This window comes from Thamnophis elegans, chromosome 4 (assembly GCF_009769535.1).
Source record: "Thamnophis elegans isolate rThaEle1 chromosome 4, rThaEle1.pri, whole genome shotgun sequence".
NCBI classification, from domain to species: domain Eukaryota; kingdom Metazoa; phylum Chordata; class Lepidosauria; order Squamata; family Colubridae; genus Thamnophis; species Thamnophis elegans.
In genome coordinates this window covers 50,943,735-50,961,054 of record NC_045544.1, presented here as the reverse complement: position 1 = coordinate 50,961,054, position 17,320 = coordinate 50,943,735, and the positions used below count along the sequence as shown (strand labels likewise).

Genomic DNA, 17,320 nt, shown 5'->3' with positions numbered 1-17,320 from the left:
CAGTGAAAATGAACATTTTACCAAAATTTTTATTTCTTTTCCAAATGTTACCTATACTTAAAAAAGATGCGAACCTTTTAGAATGGCAGAAGGGTATCAACAAATTTGTGTGGGCAGGAAAGAAGCCGAGGGTAAAGATGAAAATAATGCAAGATGTACGTGAGAGAGGAGGATTGAAACTACCTAATTTAAAACTATATTATGATGCAGTGGCATTATCTGTAATTAGTGATTGGACTCATTTAACCAATGATAGAATATTGAATATTGAGGGACACGATCTGGTATTTGGTTGGCATGCTTACCTGTTATTCAACAAAAAATTGGATAAGAATTTTAAAAGTCATATTTTAAGAAATGCTTTATTGCGGGTTTGGAAGAAATACCAATATAAATTAAATGACAAGATACCCATGTGGGCAATTCCTAGACACGCAATTGAAAATATGAATACAGCACAAAAACAGGACAGAATTACTTACAGACAGCTTCTTACATCGGAAAGGGGGGTATTACAATTAAAATCTTTAGAGGTATTAAAAGAGGAGAAGGTAGTTCAAACATGGTTCCAGTATGGGCAATTACAGGCTAGGTGGAAAATAGATCAAAAAATTGGTTTTATCCAAGTTGAGGATAATCTGTTTAAACAAATAAGAGATCAAAGCTTAATGCATATAAAGAGGATATATAATGTATTAATACAGATGGATTCGGAAACAGAATTAGTTAAAGATTGTATGATAAAATGGGCTCAAAATATTGAGGAACCAATAATGTTGGATACATGGGAAAGAATCTGGGTAAGAAATGTGAAATTTACACAAGCTCAAAATCTGAGAGAAAATTTTTACAAGATGTTCTATAGATGGCATTTAGATCCTAAAAAGTTGGCTTCTATGTATCCGAATGTACAGCCTAAATGTTGGAGGTGTGGTTCTCTCGATGCTACATATTATCATATATGGTGGACCTGCCAAAAGGTTAAGGCATTTGGATAAAAATATGGTGGGTCATGCAAAATGTTTTAAAAGAAGGATAAAGTTTATTCCTCAGTTATTTTTACTAGGTATATGTACTGACTTTACAGTGGTAGAGACCAATTTGATTCTGCACCTGATAACTGCAGCAAGACTGTTGGTGGCGCAATATTGGAAGAAGGAAGACTTGCCTACAATCCAAGAATGGACATTGAAAGTAACAAACTTAGCCGAGATGGCTAAAATATCGGCATATCTCAAAGATCATTCAAATGAGATATATAAACGAGACTGGAAAAAATGGATTGACTATATACAAAATAAATACGGGACTAAGAAATTCCAGTTAGCCTATGCTTAAGATCAGAAATGATTTAAACTGTTAAAAGTCAGTTCAGTAAGAAGAAGCTAAGGTCAATCTAGAATGTCATTAATTTCTTTATTTCTTTTTTCTCAATAGATTTTAGACTGTGTTAGTTAAAAATCCATACCGTGTACGGGTTCTGGGAAGTCGGGGGGGGGAAGGAGGAGGGGGCGTGGGGGGTGGAGGGAGGGAGGGGCACACACACAAAAAAAAATTGTACTTCAATGTCTTAATGATTGACAAATGATGACATATTTGTGTTTTTTTTAAAGAAAAATAAAAAAGTTCTGTTTAAAAAAAATAAATAAAAAAAAAATAAAGAAACCCCGCGACATCCTCCCCCCTCTGAATCTCCCTAAGTGGATCGTAAAACTTATCTCCTACTAATTAGCCCGTCATGATTCGACATTTTTATTACTTTACTACCTAGCTCTGTTTACAACTAGATAAGATTGACAGCCTGTAAGAGACTAAAAAAAAAGTACTTCGAAGCCTGTGGGGAAAAAAAAGAGAGCTTCTAATTTTTAACTACGACACATCATGGCGTCCCAAAATACCTCTAAGATTTCATTTCAGGCTCTTTTCTCTGCGTGTAGAGGACTCTTTGATTCTTACCAAAAACTGGAAAGAACCCTGGATCAACTGATTCTAAAATATGAAGTTAAAACTGAGATCGTTGAATGCTTAAATGTTCCTGAAACACAAATGGAAAATGTGAGAAATGGTGTCTGGTCTATCTCAGAGGAAGAGAGGAGTGGGGGAGCTATAAAGACGACTCATTTAAAGAGACAGAGTGCAGGAGGAATGGAAAATCCACCCTTGAGAATTAAAGTTAATTTGGGAAATTTTATAAGCCTAGGACAACATTATTATTTCATCACCGACATTCAGAATCCAAAGGTGCCGAAATATTTTTGTTTGGATTTGCTGATGGAAACATTTGGTAAATTTATCCAACGAATGGCTACCGGGCTGAGGAAATCTCGTTGTTGGAGGGACACAGGCTGACAGATGGGACAATACAACCTAAAATTAGCTAAATCGGATTACTTCAATTTGTAATAGATATAGCTGAATAATGACTGATATGGATAGCAATATATATAATTTGGAACTGGCTGATAGATTGATGAATACAATTGAAAACTAGTTAAACCTAATTGCTTTTTCTTGTAACAGATATTGCTGAATAATAATTGATATTGATAGTAATGTATATAATGTGGAGTTGATATGATAACCAACAATTGGATATGAGAAAACACCTTTAGATTATACATAAAGAGTATTAACTATAATAATTAGCACTATTAAAAAACTAAATAAAATTCATACAATCAAATGTTAATCAATACTGGGAAAATGTTATGATATATGATATAATTGAATATTATGGATGTTTAGCTAAAATAGGATATGAGGATTTGATGATAATAGAGGACTTTACAAATAAGTAAATGAATTGCCAGCATGTGTTATGGATTAATTCTTTAGCATAGTTAAGGATGAAGGATGTTTAAATAACCATAATAATTAAAACCGGAGGTATAATGATGTTGATATGGTAAATATTCGAGTTAAGATATCTGAATTAATATGAATTAACGGAAGAGAAGCACCAAAACATGTTGTAACCAGTTGATATACTTCTTTTTTTTTCATAATAGACACCTGTGTTTTGTTTTGTTTTCCTGATTGTCGTTTCTTTTTTCTTTTTTCTTTTCTTTTTTTTTTTGATTTTTCTCCCCTCCCATCGGTGTGGGTAGGTATTGTTCAAGATTATTACTCCTACCAATACTCCTAAATAATAATTACAGTTAAATGAAAATGGATATATAATAATGCTTGAGTTAATATGAGTTATGTTGGTTGACTGTGGAGGAGATGTACCAAAACTTATCTGTAATTGATTGATATATTAAGAAAGATGCTGTACCCGTTTCAAACTAAAATTAAAAAATATTTAATAAAAAAAAAGAAAAAAGAAAAGTCTTTAGTGAGAGGTGCTTGAGAGAGGCTGTCTGGAGAGGCTCAAACGGTGGCCCCGTGAGTGTCTGTAGCACCACAGAAAGTTGCCATGTCGGATAACGGTGGACCGTGGGAGGCCGGATGTTAGAGGCACCTTTGAGGAAGCAGCGCACCCTGGGAACCTTGTTGAGAGGAAGGGAAGGGTCGCCGGCCCAAACGGTAGACAAGGCCGCCACCTGGCGACGAAGCGTGGCTGGAGCAAGACCCCTCTCAAGGCCCCCCTGCAGAAAATCCAGCACCCTTGCCACTGCAGCAGTGACTGGATCAAGTCCTGAGTCCTCACACCACTGCGCGAAGGTAGCCCAAGTGGAGTCGTAGATCCGAGTTGTCGACGGATGCCAAGCCACTTGAATGGTGTGGACGACATCATCTGACAGACCTTCAGCCCTTAGCAGGTCCCCCTCAAGTGCCAAACGGCCAGCTGCAGCCATTGGGGCTCCGGATGGACAATGGCCCCTTGGCTGAGGGAGACCTGATCCGGGGGAATCCGCTATGGCGGGGACACCGACAGGCTTACCAAGTTGGCGAACCACGACCTCCGGGGCCAGTGGGGCGCCACGAGTAGAACTTCCGCCCCCTCTTCTATGATCTTGATTAGAAGACGGGGAAGGAGTGGAAGAGGAGGAAACGCATAGAGGAGGCCGCGAGGCCATCTGCAGCAAAGAGCATCCGTTTCTTCCGCTCCTGGACACTGGAAACGGGAGAAAAAGCGCGGAAGGTGCGTGTTGGCTTTTGTCGCAAACAGGTCTATCATCGGTAGGCTGAACCGGCGAGAAAGTTGTTGAAACAGAGCAGGATCCAGCTGCCATTCCGCGGAGTCTATGGTGGTCCTGCTCAACCAGTCCGCCTGGGTGTTGTCCACGCCGGAGATGTGATCGGAGCGGATCGATTCCAGGTGCCGCTCCGCCCATAGTCCCAAGGCCTCCGCCTCTGCCATCAGCCTTTTTGACTTGGTGCCTCCCTGGCGGTTGATGTGCGCCTTCGTGGCGACGTTGTCCGTCATCAAGAGGACATGACGGTGACGTATGTGACGGTGGAAATGACGGAGGGCCAACCTCGCAGCTCACAGCTCCAGAAGGTTGATGCTGCAACGCGATTCCGCCGGGGACCACCTGCCTTGGACCACGAGATGATCCATGTGTGCTCCCCAACCTGCGAGACTGGTGTCGGTGGTAATAACCAGTCGGTCGGGCTCCTTGAACAGGTGTCCCTTGGTCAGAGCTGGAGAAGTCCACCACCGGAGGGACCTCTTGACTGACTGAGGTAATGGAATCAGTCTTGGTGAGTTGCTCCTGTTGGCCCTCTGATGAGGAAGAAGCAGCCACTGCAGGGCTCTGGAGTGGACACGAGCCCAAGGGACGATCGACAGACAGGAGATCATCTTCCCCAGTAGCTGTGAGAGGAGGACAATCGGAACCTGCCTTGCTTGCCGTACAGAGAGGGTCATGGACCTGAGGGCCTCTAACCTGTCTTGGGAGAGGAACACCCTGCAGGAGATGGTGTCTATCACCGCCCCCAAGTGATTGATCTTGGTGGTTGTGGTAAGGTGACTTTTTTCGAGATTTAGGGAGAACCCGTGATGCCTGAGGGTTCTCATGGTTATCTGGAGATCCCGCAAGGCCTGCCGCCTGGACGACGACTAAATAATGATGTCGTCCAGGTAGCATTGGAGCCTTATGGGCCTGCGGCGGAGATGGGCCGCCACTACCGCCAGAACCTTGGTGAAGGTCCTGGGGGCCGATGACAGGCCGAATGGAAGGGCCCTGTACTGGAAGTGGCGGCCTGCATAGAAGAAGCGCAGGAACTTCTGATGCCGGGGGTGAATTGGGATGTGTAAGTAAGCCTCCCGCAGATCTATGGAGGTGAGGAGGTCTCCCTGGCGTATCCCAACTAGGATGGACTGAAGGGACTGCATCTTGAACCTCCGATAGGAGATATGCCTGTTGAGGTTCTTGAGGTCCAAGATGGCCCTCCACCCACCCACCCACCCCCCGGGTTCTTGGGGACCAGGAAGAGAATGGAGTAGAACCCTCTCCCCTCCTGGTCCGGGGGCACCTGTTCGATGGCATTGATCTCCAGGAGGTGGAGGACCTCCTGGTTCATCTGCTCCCTCTTGGTGGGACATGAGGGAGTGGAGCACCTGATAAAGTTTCTGGGAGGGGAGGATAGGAATTCTAGGGATAGACCCTCCCTGACCACCTGTAAGACCCAGGCATCGTGAGCCGTCTGAGCCCAGTGGGAGGCGAACAGCTGCAGTCGACCCCCGATTGGAGATGAGCTCGGGGAGTCACTTGGACTTCCGGAAGGGCCTGTTGGAGGCGCCTCCTTGATTGAACTTGCGGAAGCCAAACTGCTGCCTACCGCAGTCTCGAAAGGAAGACCTGTCCTGAGCCCTCTCCCCCTGCTGCCCAGAGTTTATGTTAGAGGGGTAGAAGGAGGAAGACGTGGAGGGCTCTGAGGGCCGAAAGGACTGCCGCCTCACATAAGGGGTGGACTTGCGGTCCTGTTTCTTGGATGTCGAGGGAAGAATCTTTCTTTTATCCTTTGATTCGATCAGGAATGAGTCCAAGACCTCACCGAATAATTTGGACCCCTTGAAGGGGGCAGAAGCCAATTTCCATTTATGCTTCTGGTCTGCCTGCCAATGTCGGAGCCAGAGCAATCTGTGGGAGGTGACATTTGCGGCTAGGGCCCTAGAAGCGAATTTAGTGGTGTTAAGTGCCGCATCAGCGGCGTACTGAGACGCCGCGATGAGCTTGGTCATGTCCTGATGAAGCCGGGCGTCCCCTGGGGGAATCTTATTTATGATGTCGCGTGACCAGATTACAGCCGCTCTACTGAAAAAGGAGGCGGAAGAAGAGGCCCTAATGGCCCAGGCCGCCGCCAGGTTAGCCTTGTGACAGACTTTCTTGGCCTTTCTGTCCTCCGCCTTGAGGCCTTCAGACAGGTCCGCAGGTAGGGAGGCGTTAGAAGTAAGGGCCGTAATGGGAGGATCCACTGCCGGGAGAGCCAAGAGGTCTTCCAGGACAGGCTCCATTGTATACAGTTTCTTGTCTACCCCGCTAGGTGAGGACAAGGTGGCTGGCTGAACCCACTGACGCTGGATAAGGTCTAGAAAAAACCCGGGAATGGGAACCAACTTTTGTTGGGAAGTTGGAGCGTCAAACATGACCGCATTCGGGTTTACTAGGGCCGAATCAGTCTGAGTAGCAGTGGGCTTTGGTTTAATGCCCACCATAGTGGTGGCCTTCACCTTGCGGAGGACCGACTTAAACAAGCTGGGCTTGAACAGGCCGGAATAAGAAGGAGTATCCGGGGTGAGGTCCTCATCCTCGGACAGACCCTGCTCTAGGTTCAGAGAAGGACCGGTCAGGAGACAGATTTTGAGAGTCAACCTCTTCTGCCATAATGGCTGTCAAATCCCTTCTGGGAAGTGGCAGGACAAAGGAATCCCCTGAGGGAGTCTCCTTAGCCGCTCTGCGACGGGCTTTTTCAAATTGCTTGTCAAGCGCCCGTTGGCGCCTTGCAGCGTCCCTAGCCTCAGCAGCAGATGGAGTTCTGAGGGGAGGGATCTGGGAGGGAGCCCTGTCTCCACTAGCCCCACCCCCCAAAGATATAGAAGGAACCTGATCCAGTCCCTGGGAGAGTCCCGGTCTACTGGACAGAGGTCCCGATTTCTCCATGCCTAGATTGCACAAGCAAGCAAGCGCAGGCTGAATGAGAGAGAGCTGCAGTAGATGATATTCTGCTCTGTAACAAAGGATAAGAGAGAAAAGGTCAGTAAACAGGCCATATGCAAATATAAGGCATAATATAATAAAGAGCGAAGAGCAGAAAAGTGCCTGAATGGGAGGTTTTTTAACATTAGGCGTATAGTCAGTGATAGACAAACCTGGCAGGGATGAGGGGAGGCTTGGGCCTTGAGAAGGCCAGGATTACTATAGGCCTCCCAGGCTGGGCGATGGTCTTTGATTAGGCCAAGGCGCCAGCTCCGCTCGCCCAGGAGTGGCGAAAAACGTGGAGACAGAGAAGAGGCAAAGGCCAGAGGGCCGAAACCCTTGCTGGCCTACTGCCCCTCAGCGATCCCTGCTATAGCGTGGCTGCGCGGCCTGCAGCTGGGCCTAAACGGCAAATTCGCGCCTAAAATGGCCACCGCGCCATGAGGGAATATCAAGGGCTATGCAGTGATCGCCCTAGCCCTGGGCGATCGTGCGCGTGCCTCCGCGGCAGTTCCTATGAGCGAGGGGCTTGAAAAATACGAAGAACTTGCAAGAAAACAATAAAAAGGGAACCCGAGGGGTGAATCAGGCTCCTGGAGCCTTCCTGCCGCCGTTCGTGCCGTTTTAAAAGGCACGGCAAGCCTCCGAGATCGGCCTGAGGAGATCGACAAAGGACGCACTTCCCCCAGCCAAACGCTTACCTCCTGCCTCCTTTTTTTTTTTTTTTTAGTCATTTTATTAAGATTTATAGGCCGCCCTTTTCCCTGAGGGGACTCAGGGCGGCTTACAATCACGGGGAAGGGGGTGCAATATCAAAAAACAAACAAAATGTGAACAAAAGAAAAATAATAAAACACAACTTTCATTCAACAGTCAACACTCGGGCGGGTAAATTGGGAACCTATCCCCAGGCCTGATGGGAGAGCCAGGTCTTGAGGGCTGCGCGAAAGGTCTGGATGGTGGTGAGGGTGCGGATCTCGACGGGGAGATCGTTCCACAAGGTCGGAGCTGCAACAGAAAAGGCTCTCCTCCGTGTAGTCGCCAGTCGACATTGACTGGCGGATGGGATTCGGAGGAGGCCCAGTCTGTGCGATCTAATCGGTCGGAGGGAGGTAATCGGCAGAAGGCGGTCTCTCAAGTACCCAGATCCACTACCATGGAGTGCTTTAAAGGTGGTCATCAGTACCCTGAAGCGCACCCGGAGACCGACAGGTAGCCAGTGCAGCTCGCGGAGGATGGGTGTAACGTGGGCGAACCGCGGTGCGCCCACTATCACTCGCGCGGCTGCATTCTGGACTAACTGCAGTCGCCGGATGCACTTCAAGGGCAACCCCATGTAGAGCCCATTGCAGTATTCCAGCCTAGAGATCACAAGGGCTCGAGTGACTGTTGCGAGAGCCTCCCGGTTTAGGTAGGGCCGCAACTGGCGGACCAGGCGAACCTGGGCAAATGCCCCCCTGGTCACAGCTGACAACTGGTGGTCAAAAGTCAGCTGTGGGTCCAGGAGGACTCCTAAGTTGCGGACCCTATCTGAGGGGTATAAAATTTGACCCCCCAGCCTAAGTGTTGGAACATTAGCCAAATTGTTGGGAGGGAAACACAACAGCCACTCGGTCTTGTCCGGGTTGAGTACCAGTTTGTTAGCGCTCATCCAGTTCTTAACGGCCTCAAGACCCCGGTTCATCACGTCCACCGCTTCATTGAGTTGGCACGGGGCGGACAGATACAGTTGCGTATCGTCCGCATATTGGTGGTATTTTATCCCATGCCTCCGAATGATCTCGCCCAGCGGTTTCATGTATATGTTAAATAGTAGGGGGGATAAGACCGAACCCTGCGGCACCCCGCATGTTAGGGGCCTCAGGGACGATCTCTGCCCCCCGACCAACACCGACTGCGACCTGTCCGAGAGGTAGGAGGAGAACCACTGCAAAACAGTGCCTCCCACCCCCACCTCCCGCAGTCGTCGCAGAAGGATACCATGGTCGATGGTATCGAAAGCCGCTGAGAGGTCAAGGAGAACCAGGATGGACGCATAGCCTCCATCTCTGGCCCTCCAGAGATCATCGGTCAATGCGACCAAAGCGGTTTCTGTGCTGTAACCAGGTCTGAAGCCGGACTGGAAGGGGTCAAGATAACTAGCTTCCTCCAAGGCCCGTTGAAGCTGGAAGGCCACCACCTTCTCCACAACCTTCCCAATAAAGGGGAGGTTGGAGACAGGACGAAAGTTGTTTAAAATGGCTGGATCCAAGGATGGTTTCTTCAGGAGGGGTCTCACCACCGCCGTTTTGAGTACGGCGGGGAAGTACCCCTCCCGAAGGGAGGCGGTCACGACCGCCTGGATCCAGCCATGTGTCACCTCCCTGCTGTTGGCAACCAGCCAGGAGGGACACGGGTCCAGAATGCAGGTGGAGGCACTTACAGCTCGAATGGCCTTGTCCACATCCCCAGAGGCAACATCCTGGAACTCAACCCAGAGATGGTTTGCCAAGTAATCCTCCTGTGTCTCGGCTGGATCTACTGCGGTGGAGTCCAAGTCCGACCGAAACCGAGCTACTTTGTCCGCCAAGAACTGAGCATAGTCCTCAGCCCTACCCTGCAAGGGGTCTCCCACATCCCTCCTATTAAGGAGGGAGCGGGTTATCCTAAACAGGGCGGCTGGGCGTGACTCGGCGGACGCTACCAAGGCGGAGATGTGTGATCTTTTGGCAGCTCTTAATGCCCGGACGTAGTCCTTGGTGCAGGTAGTCAGAAGTGCTCGGTTCGCCTCGGACTTATCGGACCTCCACAGGTGCTCTAGGCATCTCCTCTGGCGTTTCTTCTCCCGGAGCTCCTCGGTGAACCAAGGAGGTCTCCGGGATCCACTGACCCGGAGGGGCCGTAGTGGCGCAATCCGATCAAGAGACTCCGACGCCGCCGAATGCCAGGCGGCAACCAGAGTCTCCGCCGAACCTGGAACCTCAACGGGTCCATAAGTCGCCTGGGGCGGAACCACCTGGTTGGTTCCTCCTCCCTACGGTGGGGGCTTGAATACAGCAATTAGTGATAGAAGAACAAGACAAAGGCAAGAATGTTTAGATGTTTAGATGTTTAGATGTTTATTAACATTTGTAGGCCGCCCTTTTCCCTGAGGGGACTCAGGGCGGCTCACATAAAATCAGGAAGGGGGAATACAAACAATGACGTAGACACATATAATAAAAGTAATAAGCAACATACATTCATCATTCGGGAGGGGCGGCTATCCTTGTCCCCAGGCCTGACGGGCTAGCCAGTTCTTAAGGGCTGTGCGGAAGGCCTGGACGGTGGTGAGGGTACGAATCTCCACGGGGAGCTCGTTCCAAAGGGTCAGGGCTTCTACTGAGAAGGCCCTCCTCCTTGTAGTTGCCAGCCGGCACTGGCTGGCCGATGGAATACGGAGGAGGCCCAATCTATGAGATCTAATTGGTCGCAGGGAGGTAATTGGCAGAAGGCGGTCTCTCAAGTATCCAGATCCACTACCATGCAGGGCTTTATGGGTGACTAATAGCACCTTGAAGCGCATCCGGAGATCGACAGGTAGCCAGCGCAGCTCGCGGAGGATAGGTGTTATGTGGGTGAACCGAGGTGCACCCACAATCGCTCGCGCGGCCGCGTTCTGTACTAGCTGAAGTCGCCGGATGCTCCTCAAGGGCAGCCCCATGTAGAGCACATTGCAGTATTCCAGCCTAGAGGTCACAAGGGCCCGAGTGACTGTTGTGAGAGCCTCCCGATTCAGGTAGGGTCGCAACTGGCGCACCAGGCGAACCTGGGCGAATGCCCCCCTGGTCACAGCCGTCAGGTGGTGGTCAAACGATAGCTGTGGATCCAGGAGGACTCCCAAGTTGCGGACCCTCTCTGAGGGGTATAAAATTTGACCCCCCAGCCTGAGTGATGGAATATTGGTCGAATCTTTGGGAGGGAAGCACAACAGCCACTCGGTCTTTTCTGGGTTGAGCACAAGCTTGTTAACCCTCATCCAGTCCATAACGGCCTCAAGGCCTCGGTTCATCACGTCTGCCGCTTCATTGAGAATGCCTAAGGGGAGAAATATACTCAGCAGGAAAAGTCAGAAGTAATAAAGAGAATCCAAGCAAAGCACTATTTCAGCTGGAGCTCCCAAAACAGCTTCCAAACGGGCCAAACTGAGGAAAATTTCTGGGGATTAGGCACACCTGGAGGCATGGCCAAGGAAAAGTCTTTCTTCAGTTCCAGGGCAACCAGACTGAAATAACCCACAGCTTGGACTCTCTAAGCAGTGTGCAGGAAAACTGCTGGATGAACTTGGCCCCATCTCTGCATCTGAGCCCTTGTCCCAGCCTTCCCCAGCCTCCAGTACTGGACCATGTTCCTCCCCAACCTCCTCACTGTCCGACTCTGCTGCCAGCTCTGCTGGCTGCTGGCAGGCCACAGCATCTTATTCTATCAGGAGGATGCACTTCCACCAGCATATACTTCCAAGGCCATTGTTAGTATTGAACTTTCCTTAGAAACATAATACTCTGCGACAAAAGCAGAATGTATCTTTATTTAAAGCAATGAATCCTGAATAATCCTATTCCATGTTCCTTGAGAAGTAGGGAATCAGTGACATTGTGACCCCTCACCTCAGTCTGCTTTGTTTCATTCTTCCTTATGGATTAATGTAGTCATGTTATTCACTGAGGAAAGAAGACAGGTAAACTTTACTCCGTCTTACACCTTACCATAATCAATACTGTATTTACCTTTTGTAAGACACTTCAGTAGTTAAAATTTGAGCAGGGTTCCATTTGGGGGGGGGAACTGCTTGTATTGTAGTATGATTTAAACATGGCCTTTAGTTGCAGCAATAGTTTTTCAGTAAGATATCATGTGAATATGAGACCTCACCTCTTGCAAAATCAGAAGAAATATAAGCTTTGAATATGCTCCAGTCTTCTTCAGATTCTTATGATCAGACTTCAGACATTTGCCAAAGAACACTCTCTTGTTAGGCTTGCCATTTCATTTATGTCCTCTTGCTTATTCTGTATCTCTATTTCCTTTCTCTTGCTGGCAGAGGTCTTGAATTTTTACATTTTTATTAGTGGATGTGATTCTTTTATTTAAAAAATGGGCTAGGGAAAAGAACACAAGCGACAAAAGAGTTGTAGTTGAGGAAACATATTGCATTTTACTTAGGATTATGCCTGGAACAGAATTGCTTTGTTTTGGAACTATGCATGTGAATTAGAAAAATATGTACTTTGTGTACATTGAATTATTTTCTATTGTCTCCTGCACATTGGTTCATTTTTACATTTTCTCTGCTGAACCCCATCTGCTTAATCCATAGTTGCTAAGATGGAACCTTTTGCTTACAAATCAGGTAAAAGATGTCTGATTTTGTAGCAACCTCATTCTTCCCTCCTTTCTAGGCTTGTCATAAGAAAATGTGCTGTATGTGTTAGGTTAGTTACTATAGGTTCTCTATGCTTGAAAGGTAAAATAAATTCATGTTCTCCATGGTTCTTATTCCTGAATTCTTGACTACATACAGGGGTGGGATTCAAAAATTTTAGCAAACAGTTCTCTGCCCGGTTGCTGGGTGGGCATGGCAATGGTTGGTGTGGCCTACTCAGCCTCCTGCACCATGGCAGGAAGGGCGTTTTCATCCTCCCCAGGCTCCAAGGGCTTTCTTCAAAGCCCTGGGCTCTGAAGACCCTCTGGAAGCTGGAAATGGGCCTGTTTCTGAACTTCAGAAACTTCCAGGAGAACCATTTTTCACCATCCCCAGGCTCCAATATCTTTCCTCAAGCCTCCAGGAGGGTTACAACAGCCTCCCCGGCTCTGGAGGCACTCCAAAGGCTAGAAATGGGCCCATTTCTGGACTTCCAGAACTTCTGGGAGGCCCATTGTGCACCCTCCGCAAGCTCTGGAGCTTTTCCTCAAGCCTCTGAGAGGCCGAAAATGGCCTCCCCAGTCTCTGGAGGCCAGAAATAGGTCCATTTTTGGACTTCCAGAACTCCCTCCCACAGCCTCCACGTTGGCTCTGCACTTACCTGGCATCTAAAACAGACTGTGTGGAGATTCTGAGGAAAGGTGGAGCAGGGCCAGCCAGTCCTTGCAACTACCTTGCAACTACTGGGATTCGAACCTGGGCTGGTTTTACTTGTTAGGCAGTTGTATTAGCCTCTAAGGCACAAGCTCTCCTCCCTTATCAGCTGAGCCAAGGAAATGATTAAGTGTTATGTCAAAGCACCTGGTATGTCCAAATATGGGAGGGAGTCTACGGTTCGAATCCCAGTAAGGGTATGGCTAGCTGATGAGAGCTAAATAGCTTGAAATAGATCTATACTAGTCTCCCTTTATTTATTTATCAGCACAAATGCAACACAAAAATGGTTTTCTGCCTGGAAGGCTCCTAGGGTGGAGCTAAAAGGCAAAAGGGAAGCAGTATGCTTCTTCCCTTATTTGGGCATACCAGATGCTTTGACATAACACTTAATCTATCTATCTATCTATCTATCTATCTATCTATCTATCTATCTATCTATCTCCTGTGACAATCTGATTTCTGCAAAGGACCTTTATCTATTTTCGTAGGGAAGCCCACTTCAGATTTTGAAATCCCAAATGATTTCTCCTACCTGCAATTCCACACCATGATTTATAATCAACTTCAGGCAATATAGTGAATGAAATGCTACGTTTGTTGATGAAAAGCTTAAAATGAGAAAGACATAAAAATAGAAGAATACTATAATGCATTCTTAGCTTACTCTAATTCATTAATTTACAAAATAGGCAAAGAACAGCAAATCAAATTGGCTAATCTGCTGGGGGCTAATAAAAAAACAACCTCTAAGTACTATATGTACCATTTATCAGTTAATATCAGTGGTGGGATTCAAATTTTTTTTACTACCGGTTCTGTTGGCGTGGTGTGGCTTGGTGGGCATGGCAGGGGAAGGATATACTGCAAAATCTCCATTTCCACCCCATTTCATGGAAAAGATATTGTAAAATCCCCATTCCCTCCCCACCCCACTAGCCTACTTTCCAGTTCCTGTGGGAGGCAACAGAATAAGACCCAGCCGATCAGCTGGGACTTGGGAGGCAGTGAATAGATGGGGGCAGAGCCAGTCAGAGGTGGTATTTGCCGGTTCTCTGAACCACTCAAAATTTCCACTACTGGTTCTCCAGAACTGGTCAGAACTGGCTGAATACCACCTTGGGTTATTATGTTTTTTAGCTTATTAAAATACAGAACCTTTTTACAACATACTGGAGAGGTAGACATTGCCTTGGTAACCTCACACATAAGCGCACCAATGTGCCTACCATCCCTATTCTAATGTTTCTTTTTATTCGTATCCATTTCATGCATCCAAAATCATGTTTACACACACACACACACACACACACACACACACACACACACGTTGTCTAATACATGCTTGATGAAATAAATAAATAAAATAAATACTATTCAATAAGCATTATGGATAATAGGTAGAATAGATTAATTACTGAAATTACTCCTAAATTCAACCTTTCCAAAATATCACACTTGTCATCAGTCTGAAATCCAAATTCCTTAATTAGCTCACCACAACATTATTGCTAAGACAGAACAGCCTGTTACTGTATAAATTCATTATTTAGTACACTGTTTTCTGTTTTTCTTAGTTCTTGTGTCCCAAAGCAGTTCTCTTTCCCTGTCTCTCACACAGACAAGAGGGATAGGTAAATGAATCCTGTCATCAACCTTATAAATTGAAAAGGACAAGATACACAAAGAGAAGAAGGGGGGGAAACCAGTTTTTGCAAGGTCAAAACAAACTGCTAATGCTGTTAGCAAATATTTCTATCTAATACTGGCAAGTCTTCCCTTAACGATTTTCTTGCTCCACTAGTTCATGATTCTTATTTATTTGGCTGATAGGAAGGACCACAATGTCCTCTTGTTTCCGCAATGTCAGGATAACTAGCAATTGGGTTGGGGCTTTGAGGCAGGAAGGGCAAAACAAGCTCCTGCTAGCTATTTTTTTGTGACATGTTAGTCCCTCTCTGACAATTGTATGTCAGCCTTCCAGGCAAATGTAATGGTATGTGGGAATGATCTTGGGCGATGGAGAAGATTTGCAGCCAGGGCAATAATTGGACAAATTGGCAGCTTAGCCTGCAGAAGGCATGTGGGACTCAGATAGAACTATTTTTGTCTCTATGCAAAGGCAATGGGAGAGAAATGTACTTTCAGACTTGCAAGATTCTATTAATTTAACCTTACAATAAAGCAAAGGTATCAAACTCAAGGGCCGGATCCGGCCAGTGAGGTGCTTAGATCTGACCTGTGGGGCCGCCCTGGAAACAGCAAAGGACCGGGCCATGGTGCCTCTGCCAGTGAAAGGGCTCTGCCTATAGCCCTCGCAAGCTCTGCTTTTGCTGGCAGAGGGTTGCAGGAGGCTGTTGCAGCCGAAAATGGACCTTGTGAGGACTACGGGTGGCCCTCCCAACCTCTGTTTTCACTGGCAGAGGGTTGCAGGAAGCTGTCACAGCTGTAAACAGAGCTCAGGAGTCCATTTTGCTGGCAGAGCGTTTGGGCTACCACAGGCACAGCCGACATGAGTGACATCGAGCTAGCCATACCCAACCTGGCCACACCCAACCTGGGCCCCCAAGGTCAAACACAACCCTGATGTGGCCCTCAATGAAATCGAGTTTGACATCCCTGCAATAAAGTAAAGCTAGTTGTTCTTTGTGTGTTTCTTGTCTGGACTATCTTGCAAGGCCAACATCAATCTTGCAAGTTTGAAAATGCATTTTTCCTCCATCATCTTTAAAACCCAAGAATCTAGGGAGGATTCCCTTCTGAGGCATATGCCATGCTTACATTCCTGCTAAAGGCTAAGCTGCTTCTTATCCAAGTATTGCCCTGGCTGCAGCTCTTCTCCCTGTCTCCCAAGGTCAGTCCCACATACCAATACATAGTATGACAACAGTATTACACAATTCACAAGACTATAAAGCTTATGAATATTTCATAGCTTTTGTGTATTCAGTTGTTATAATAATGAATGTTAATTATGCCACAAAACTTGATATGAAGTTAGAAAGGGCATACTGTATCATTTGAAATGGGGAAATCAGAATTCGTAATTATTGAAAAGCATTTCTTATGTACATCAGAAATTTTTTTTCAAAAAAATACAAAATAATAAAAAGCTTCAACCACAAGTGTCATAAGTCAAACATACATTGTTTAAAACAAACTCCACAATTTTCTCACTTCCCTCTATTAGATAGAAGATAATGTAAGAGTTGATGATGACTAATTTAGCTTTTCAGGATTTTCAGTAAACACACAGTGTCTAATTTATAACTGAACAGGGAGAAAGCATTCTCTGTGCAGAGTCTTAATAATGAATAAGTGTGTTAACGCATTATCAATTTTTTTAAAATTCATACAGTATATCTAAAATATATCTAATCAGCATATATTTATAAGCAGAATTATCTTTTGAAAACGGTGGACTGGTTATATCACTTGTTAAAGTAAACAAATACTTGGGATTTGTTGGAATTATTTAGCATTAGTATTATTTTTATTCCTTTGCAACAGAGGTAGCAATCCACAGATAATATGCTGCTTCCAGGTTTTTTACAATGTGTGATCCATCACTAGATATTGCCCACATCTGTTCCTGTCAGATGACAGGCATGTGATCCTAGGAAATGACATGGTTGCTTTAAAGAGTTGTAGATAAGTGTCACATTTGTGGTTCTTTTTAAATACACACACAGAGAGACGAACATATCAAACGTTTGAGAGCAATAATTAGAACTAATACATATTGAATTAGAACAGAGAAAAAAATGAAAAAGAAGCAACAGAAAAAACTAAAAATGCAATAAAAAAGAAAATAGAAGAAAATAGAAAAACGAGATAAATGCAAAGAAAGATATAACAATAGAAAGAAGTAGCTTCTGATATTCTTCACAGTAGCTATAATTCTATTTTAACTCTCTCCCTCTCTCAAGTTATATTGTGACTCTCTTCTTTCTATAAATATATCCTCTTTAATCATCAAAACCATAAGTTCATTTTACTGCATTTCTATGCAAAAAGTCCATAAAGGGTTTCCAGGCTCCTGTGCTCCATTGTGCTTCAAAACATGCTTCCTGGAATGGAGTCAGACCTGTTGCATAGCCTTGTTGCTTACAATCTTTTCCAGTTTGGCTTCGTAGGG

The 17,320-nt window shown here is 46.1% G+C and overlaps 1 protein-coding gene across 1 annotated transcript in view; it reads left to right on the top strand.

Moving 5' to 3' along the window:
• EPM2A (EPM2A glucan phosphatase, laforin) overlaps positions 1-17,320 on the top strand; it is a 59,192-nt gene that overhangs the window by 41,214 nt on the left and 658 nt on the right.